We start from the raw sequence: 9718 nt of genomic DNA on the forward strand, positions 1-9718 counted from the left end.
ACCCATGCTCTTCCCCTCTCTCAAAAAATAAACATTCAAGGGTGCCTGAGTGGATCAGTTGGCTGAGCATCCAATTTCGACTCAGGTCATGATCTCACAGTTGGTGAGTTCGAGCCCCGCGTCAGGCTCTGTGCTGACAACATGCAGTCTGCAGCTCACTTTGAGTCCTGTGTCTCCCTCCCTCCCCTTCTCCTGCTCATCCATCCTGCCCCCCCCTCGCTCCCCCCCTCAACATTAAAAAAGTAATAATAGGGGTGCCTGGGTGGCTCAGTCAGTTAAGTGTCCGACTTTGGCTCAGGTCATGATCTAACAGTCCATGGGTTCAAGCCCCACATCGGGCTCTGTGCTGACAGCTAGCTCAGAGCCTGGAAGCTGCTTCAGATTCTGTATCTTCTCCCTCTCTCTCTGACCCTCCCCTGATTGTTTCTGTCTCTCAAAATAAAATGAAGACATAAATTTTTTAAAGCAATAATAAACACTTAAAAATAAAACTAGCTTTTTCATTTTCTTTGGGTAAATACCCATTAGTGGAACTATTTGATCATACAGTAATTCTATTTTTTGGAAGAAACTGCATACTGCTTTCCTTAGTGGTTGTAGCAGTTTGTATTCCCACCAATAATACCAAGAGGGTTCCTTTTTCTCCACATCTTTGCTGATACATGCTATTTCCTGTCTGTTTAGTACTAGTCACTCTTAAAGGTGTGAGGTTATATTCTATCATGGTATTGATTTGTATTCCCCTGATGATGAGTGATGTTGAACATCTTTTCATGTGTCTGTTGGCCATCTGGATGTCTTCGTTGGAAAAATGTGTATTCAGGTTCTCTACCCATTTTTTGCTCATTTTAATCAGATGAATATTATTACTATCTGGTGTTGAGTTGTAGAAATTCTTTATGTATTTTAGATATTAACCCCTTATAGTTATATTTGTAAGTATCTTCTCCAGTAGAGTAGATTATCTTTTAGATGCTATGGCTAATTCAAGAAATTACTGCCTGTGCTCTTTTTTTTTAAGGAGTTTTATGGTTTCAGGTCTCACATTTAGGTCTTTCATCCATTTTCAGTTTATTTTTGTCTATGCTGTAAGAAAGTGGTCCAGTTTCATTCTTTTGCATGGTGCTGTCGAGTTTTCCCAATACTACTTACTGAAGAGATGGTCTTCTCCCAATTTCATAGTGTCATCTCCAATGTCCTAGATTAATCGAGCATATAGTTGTGGGCATATAGTTGATGCCGCCAGCTTTTTCTTTCCCAAGATTGTTATTGCTATTTGGGGTCTTTGGGAGTCCTTAAAAACTTTAGTATTTGTTCTAGTTCTGTGAGAATGCTCTTGGTTTAGTAAGGATTCCACTGCATATGTGGATTGCACGGGTGTAACATGGTTTTCCCTTTTTACTTCTATAATAAACTTCTCAGTGCTGCTGCTTCCATGGAAACTAGTCTTGCAGGAAGCCAAGCTGCACATCTCATTCTCAAACAGTAAAGAACTAGGCATGTGCAGATAAGTATCATGTCGAAGGGTATAGACGTGGAAGCCATACTACGTGGATTTGACCAATAGTTCTAGTTCTTATTTAGCTGTGCTTCCTGGGGCAAGTTAATTTCTCCCCGTGTTAAAGTGCTCATATGTGAAGTAGTGTTCTTAAAATATGTGAAGTACAATATACTATGTACCAAGTAAGTTACTGCTTATGAAGAATTTATAAAATACAAATGCTGACATTTTACCAAATTTAATCAATCTGTTTCTACATGCTTTTTCACACATATGTTCAACTTTTTCTTTACCTTTTTAATAATTACTTTATTATTATTGGTTCCAAGCCTCTAGACTATTAGCACATTTAGAATAGAACATTAGGAGAACAATTACATTAAAGACAGCGCCTGTAATTCCCAAAGGCCTTAGTTAGGGTACTCTGGGAAGTGATTCCTTACCATCTCTAGGGAAGAGGTAGGTTCTTGATGTGGACAGAACACAGAAATATCTTGTTAATAAGTGAAGATGTGTTTTCTGGATTAAAAACAGTAATAGATGCCATCCCGACCTTTCCATAAATGAATTCATGTGCCTGATGCTCTGATGTTCATTAACATTTTGTTTAAAAACAGATAGGGGCGCCTCGGTGGCTTAGTCGGTTAAGCGTCCGACTTTCACTTAGGTCATGATCTCACGGTTTGTGGGTTCGAGCCCTGCATCGGGCTCTGTGCTGACTGCCAGCTCAGAGCCTGGAGCCTGTTTCAGAGTCTGTCACTCCCTCTCTCTCTGACCCTCCCCTGCTCACTCTGTCTCTCTCTCTCTCCTAGAAATAAATAAAACATTAAAAAATATTATAAAAAAATAAAAATAAAAACAGATAGTCCCATGTGACTTTTTTCTAGAACATTAGAACAACTGAGTAGGGCAATGAATAAATAAGTTAACATTTTATGGTGTCATAGAGGAAGAAGTAAGCAATTAATTCCTTTTCTCTTTTTTAAGAACACTTAGAGCAGATCAGGAGAGGTGGTGGGTGGTCGGGAAGGAAGAGAGAAAAATAAGACAGGAGGGGTTTGGGGAAGGAGACTTCTGATTTCTGTTGTACTTAGATTTTCAGCTGCTCTCAGTGAGAATAATCCAGCAGGGAGATACATATACTCACCATAGTTCACTGTTAATACAACCAAGCAAAGACCAAAATATATACTGAAGTTTTATGAACAAGATGATTCACATATTTTTGGAATAAATATCCTGAAGCTTTAGGAAAACTAGAAAAATATAGTTGAGTGAGTACAACTTTATTATATTTAATATAATATATATTTTGGGTAGCAATTTTTTGAAAATTACAGGAAATTGAATACTAAAAAAAATTTTTTTTAGAAAACCATAAGGAGTAAGCCCCAGAGTTTTAAAATCAAGGCATCTAACAAAGAGGAAGTTAGCAAAAAAAAATGTCCTCCATAACACAACTTATGGAAGTCTCAAAGTGCACAACATGCATCTAACTAGAAAATAATCTAATGGTGACCTCTTAAATACTGTGGCCGGAGCCTGGAAGGGTGGACCCGAGAGTCCATGGGACACACTATGATACGTTTTTATTGTCTTCATAAGAAATTATGACTCAAACCTGAAGACAGATACGTAGGTAACAGATGGACCGATAGATGAATAGAGAGATGATAGATTTATATTGGTTGAAAAGGCAGCTGCTGGTCAGTAGATAATATGGATTGTAACTCTAACAATGCCATATAAAACTGCAATTGGTGAATGCATATGTGGTTGGTTCTGAAACAGATGGTTACAGACTTCCTTTTGTTCCTTTCCTAAAATATTTCTAATTTTGTGTTGACTTTTAGTGTTTTCTGATTCAGTTTTGAATTGTGATCATTATTACTAGCTTTCTCTGACTAAAACCTTACATTTTAATATGAAAAGTATAATGTACATTTTATAAGCTAATAGTTTTGCTACAATGTCAATATCTGTTAACAAAATCTTAAAACATAGCTAAATAAACATGTAAGCATTTTCACCAATAGTTAAGTTTAGAGGACTTGATTTAAAATTACTAGCTACATAAAGAGTAGGTAGAAGTTCTATACTAGGCTCTGTTGTTCTAATTCAATTCCTTTTCTGATATTGGTACTTCAGCTTCTTAGCCTTTATTTAAAAAAATGGGAAACAAATCAATCCCTAAAAGGTTAAACATGTCTCTTTAACTTTATTGCTAAGTAAAGTAGTAAATGTGTAGTTTCTTTTAAAGAGGTATTTATTCCTACTTCACAACATGCACAGAACAGTCTTAGAACAACTCTAAATTAAAATACTGATCTTTCTTTTGAATTCCCAGGGTGCTTTATCTCTTTCTCCCATCTTATACTTATATATTTTTCTAATATGCAAGTGTATTCTGTAGGGTGCTTGAAGGCAGGTTTGACATCTACTTCATTTTGAAGGCCTCCACCAGTAGCTAGATGCTTGGAAAGTATGCTAAAATAAAAGCATATAAGAATATTGGTTAATTGTACTAATCAAGGCTAAACCAAGTTGTACGTACTAACAGGAGCCCATGTCATGCTCTAACATATACAACAGTAGTATGCTATTTTGCATAGAAAGCTTTATGTGAACCAGAATTACCCCGTTTCAAAGATAAATCCTTTTTAGATTGCTAATTACTGAATAACTTATTTGAATAAGTTAGAATTTTAAATAAAGTCTTCCTTAACTCTGATATACAGGCAATACAAAGTAGGACATTACATCCTTATGACATGTAGCAAATAAAATGACAAAAGAATAATGAGTCTGAAGTCCTTTCTTGGCTCTAACAAATAAAATTGCCTTGAGGACGTAACATTCCAAGCCAGGGGTACTTAGTGTATCTCTTGGTGACAGTGTTTCCAATCCATCTTGTGAAACAAAGGACAACTTACTATAAGAGTAATAACCAAGAAGCACTTTACACCTCATGAGCTCCATGTTCTTACTGCTGGTGCTTCCTCATCATTTAAATATAAGCACTTAAATGCCTTGCTTACTATTGGGGAAATGTGCTCTTCTAAAATTTGACTAGGAGCGCCTGCATGGCTCAGTGGGTTCAAGCCTCCAACTCTTGATTTTGGCTCAGGTCCTGATCTTAACATTTGTGGGATTGAGCCCCACATCACCATGGAGCCTTCTTGGGATTCTCTTCCTCCTTCCTTGTCTCCACCCTCCACCCCCTGGCTTGTGCTTTCTCTGAAAATAAACTTAAAAACAAATGAAATAAAAACTGACTAAATACTTTGCTTCTTGGCCTAAGATTATTCTATTTTAAAAAACAAAAGCTGTTATTTAACTTTGTTACATAGAAGATTCTATTTACTTTGCATCAAATAAAGCATTGACCTAATGAGTAAACCTGAAGCACTAATTTTGATGAATAACATAACTGAAATATTTAATCTATTTTTAGACGGGTCCAATAGTTTTTGAATTTTATTTGAAGAACCCATTAATGAATGCGTTGTCTGCTCGAGAACAAAAGTAAAATCTAATTTGGTGTCTTGAACCTGTCGGAAACTTTAGTTGAAAAAGAGCCAATAAAATTCAACTATTAATTACTGAAAAGTCATGCAGGAAGATTACACACCTTCTTCCCTGAGTAATCAAAGCTAAAAATGGGAGTCTCTGGCAAACAGAAGCTGAGCATGATTCAGATACTATAAGAGTCAAAACCCAGACTAAACACTCCTGCCCTTTTGCTGGAAAAAGCATCACTTTAAAAAAACAACTACAAAGAGATAAGCTTAAATTGGGGCCAAAAAGAATCCTTTTCCGCAAATAGCAGCTCTTGTGAAGAGACCTGAGAAGCCAAGGGCAAGAATGCTCTTGAGGTCTGATTCCTCCTCTTATCCTGGCTTAAAGTCACACCAGTCCTATGGGGTAACATACTGATCATTTATCTAATTTAGTTAAACACTGGAATACTCTGTAAAAGACAACTAAAGACTTGTTTTTCTATGCAGTGTTCAGTTGTTTGCAGGGTTCTACACACTATTAGATGGAATTTGAGCAAATCATCAAAATGAGCTGACGATATGAAAATTCCAAATGTTAGGAAATAATTATAAGCTGTTAGTATCTTTTTAAGCTTGTTGATTTATTTTGAGAGAGGCCGAGTGAGAGAGGGAGGGGCAGAGAGAGAATCCCAAGCAGGCTCTGCACTATCAGCACAGAGTCTGATGCAGGGCTTGAACTCATGACCTTCACATCATGACCTTCACCAAAGTCAGATGCTTAACTGACTGGAACACCCAGGTGACTCATGAACTGTTCATTTTTAATAACCATTTAAGGAACAGAAGTGTGTGTAAGAGTTGTGATGGCAAATTTGATAGATGTGGACATGAAGTATTTTAGCGCTTTTTAATATTTGTAGCCTTTTACAGAGAAGAGTTTCTTCAAGTCCCTCTCTCAAAAACTGTTTATTTCCATGTTACTTTTGAACGTTGCCTACTTTTCCAGCTTTCACATGTAGGACTGTAGTTTTAGAAAAATCAAAGTTTCTTGTCTTACAAATGTTTGGATGTCGTTTAAATTTATTTTCCATTAATTTCACTGTTATTTTCAAGAGCAAATATTAAAGTCCAGTATGTTAATTAGGTGAGAAGAAAATACTATGCTGATGAAGCAAGTGGACAAAACGAGGGGTTACAGATGGCTAAAAAGGGAAATTGTCCTTTTTTTCTGATTGTGGAGGGGAAACCAGGGTAAATACTCTCAAGGGTGAGATGTATGCAAAACAGAACTGATTTGGATTCTCAGGAGGCAGACACAGGAAGACACTCTCCCCTCTGCACTTAAAAATGTAAAAGAACAAGATGTTAGATGCTTTGACCGTGATTTCCGATATGGGAGATGTGATCATGCAGACAGGAAAATTTCACCTGGGAAATCAAATTTCAGACAAACTGGATGTGGGCTGGAAAATAAAGACCAATAGTGACAAGGTAACTATTGCCAGGAAGTCACAACTCATTTTAACAACTTCCTGTATCCTCAGTATGTCTAGTTGTGAGCAAGCAATTTTAATCCCAGAACTCCTCCTGAGAAACCTACTTAAACCTCACTTCCATACCATCTAGGTTTTCTTCTTCCTTAATGAGAGGAGGCAGCCTTCGAGGATACTCCCTGGAAAAGCAGCCACAGTCCATGCTTTTTGGCAGAAGATCAAAACCGTTAGTTCTTAGCACTTTCTGTGGGAAATGCAGAATTGGCATTGACACCAAAGTCAATACCGAAAGAAGTCATTTGCCTGCTTTAAATAGCATCTGCACAAGCACCACTCCCTGTGTGTGGTGATGAGCAGGAAAAGCTGATCTAACAAGCTATGGGCGGGCGGTAGAAGATGGTTACCTGGTACTTGGAATCTGGATCTTGTTCAGATCTTAACATGGTTCATGGTAATAAAAATAATTAAGTAGAACTACACTTTGGAGTCCCCCTTCCATGGGGCACCTGGGTGGCTCAGTCGGTTGAGTGTCTGACTTCGGCTCAGGTCATGATCTCGTGATCCAAGGATTTGAGCCCCACATTGGGTTCTGTGCTGACAGCTCAGAGCCTGGAGTCTGTTTCAGATTCTGTCTCCCTCTCTCTCTGCCCCTTCCCTGATCATGCTCTGTCTCTGTTTCAAAAATAAATAAACTATTAAAAAAATTTTAGGGTTTCCCTTCCATGATACTTTTATATCACGGCTCAGATCAGTTCTCACTTCCGTTATTTCTTTGTTTTATTAATTAAGCTTGTATGAAGTTCTGGGATGCCAGTGTCATGGCATCTACTGGCCGTCCTGCCTCCCTTTCCTCAGTGACAGTGGCACTCGGGCACCTCAAAAATAAGTTGCTGATTAAAATGAAAATATTAGACCTACCTCATCCTTTTTTTTTGTATTTATCACAGTGACTGAATAGAATCTTTTTCTCTTGTATATACAAACAAGTATTTTATTTACATATAAATTTGGGATAAAATCCATATTGATTTTCAGCTGGGGTTCCTTATTTTTGGGTTTGCCCCTCTGGAGTGTGTTATGGGAAACTATCCTACCTGTTACTCACCTACAGTATACCATGTGATTACCATAAAGTCCTCTGATCTCTCACTGACGAGGTTACTGTGAGTCATCCTCTGTTCTTATGGTCTTATTTTCTTGGGCACTAGACGTCTGGTTTCGGCATGATATTACCTGCACTGTCTTTTTGTCTTTTAATATATTCTGGATGGGATAACACTCAGCTTTCTCTTATTTAACTGCAGTTAATTAAATATAGTTCATGCTACTATTTTTAGTCCACATCCCTACCTCCATCTCTGTTTTTAGAAGGAATCATGTTTTCATTCTAGCACAGAATTGTGTAATTGATTTTTCTCCTTAAAGAATGACCCTGATCCAGCTAACTAGTCAAACTTATTGTGGCCAAAGAATTCATAGGCATTCCTACTTCTCTGACAAACATCACTTCTATCTGGAATGATCTATCTATGCAAATCATTAAAGGTCCAGCCCATTACTCCTGAGGTATGGAGCTGCCCCTTTGGACAGTACAAAACTACTTCTAACTCTTGTGAATTTTTAAGACCCTCATTTAATTCTTGACTGGCCTGCCTGATAGGGTGGCTGCTATCGTGAAGTTACTGGAATGTTGATAAGGTCCTTGAGATCCTCCCGTTTTGCAAATTCACAAAAAAACACCACGTATTTTTATGGTTACAGTCCTCCTTGTAATTGTTCAACTTCCATTAACCTTGGTAAGTGCTATTAATAAATACTGCAGATCAAAACTAATGTGTAGGTAATAAACTATTCTTAAAACACTTTCCTTGCACGTGCATAACATTTCAAAGCTCTTGCATGGTGCACTGTGTGTTTTTAGCCTTTATTAACTGCTGGGAGTGAATGTAAATGGAGTGTTCTGTCATGGAGGAAAGCTCTGAGATGTTGAACATCTTCAAGACAGAGCGCTAGGACAACAACAGTGGTGTAATGTAGCCTTGTAGCATGAGGGGATCTTGATGCTTACTGACCTAGTATGGCTTGTGTAGACATTGCTTCCTTCCCAAGGGTGCCAAGTTCACACTTCTTTGCACATTTGCTGTCATTCCTTACTTTGGTGCAATTTATCCCCTCTAAGAAACATTCTAAGGTGGGAGGGGATGACTTAAGTTTGCTATTTCATTTTTAATCATTAACAAATTGAGGGCAGTTTTGAACTTCAGTAGTCAGGGACCGGGGTGGATAACAATACCACCCCACTCTGCTTTCCTGGAGTGACCTTTGAGAATCTGATTTCTGGACCATCTCTTAGATTCTTGACCTGGCTAATTTCTTCCTGAGTTCCGAGGTACATGGGCTTTTATTGCCAAGCCCCTGCAAAACACAGAATGCTAGGTGAGAAGATTACCATTCCATAAATGCTGTAAAATTCTAGATAGTATTTACCACATTACAGTGTGGCATATTGTTTTTTTCGTGCTCCAATAAACTGGTTAAAGACATGATGGTCTTATTCCCCCTGGTGTCCTGGTGTGTAACATGGTGCCTGCTGTATTCCCTTTGCTAACCCTTGTGGAAGGGAGCACTGAATGAACAAAGTCTTGCATATCTTCCTGACTTTAGTAGATAAGTATTTTTTTGAAAATACAAATAGATCATTCTGGTGAGCTGGGTGCCACGCTGTTACTGTAAATAGGAAAGCATGTCAAGGAACATTAAAAAGGAGGCCACAGAATCACAGTATTTTCTATCAAATGAAAATTATATAATTAATGGCATTTCTTTTAGTTAAACCAGATTGTCTTGAAAATAAGCTAGCGATCTTTTGTGATATTGCAATTAACACAGCCCCTTATTATAGAAAAATAGTATTTTGTATTCGTATAGTTTTGATATTTTACTATGTATTTTAGATGGTATTTTTTAAGATCCCCGCCTCAATAGAATTTTTATGTCTATATTCTGGTGATGCCTGACATCATGTTTTGCATATGGAATGTACTTACAAACTGCTTGCTAAATTGAATTTAAATTAAGGGTTCAGAAACTTAATTTCATAGGCCCTATGCATGAGAGAACTTTAGACTCACCAACGCAGGAAGGTTAGTAGGAATCCTGACTTTGATCTGATGGTAGTCTTTGTCAAGTGCGGAAAGTAATGGAAAGCCCACGTAAGGGGTCGT

This window comes from Crocuta crocuta, unplaced genomic scaffold (assembly GCF_008692635.1).
Source record: "Crocuta crocuta isolate KB4526 unplaced genomic scaffold, BGI_CrCroc_1.0 scaffold2, whole genome shotgun sequence".
Classification (NCBI taxonomy): Eukaryota; Metazoa; Chordata; class Mammalia; order Carnivora; family Hyaenidae; genus Crocuta; species Crocuta crocuta.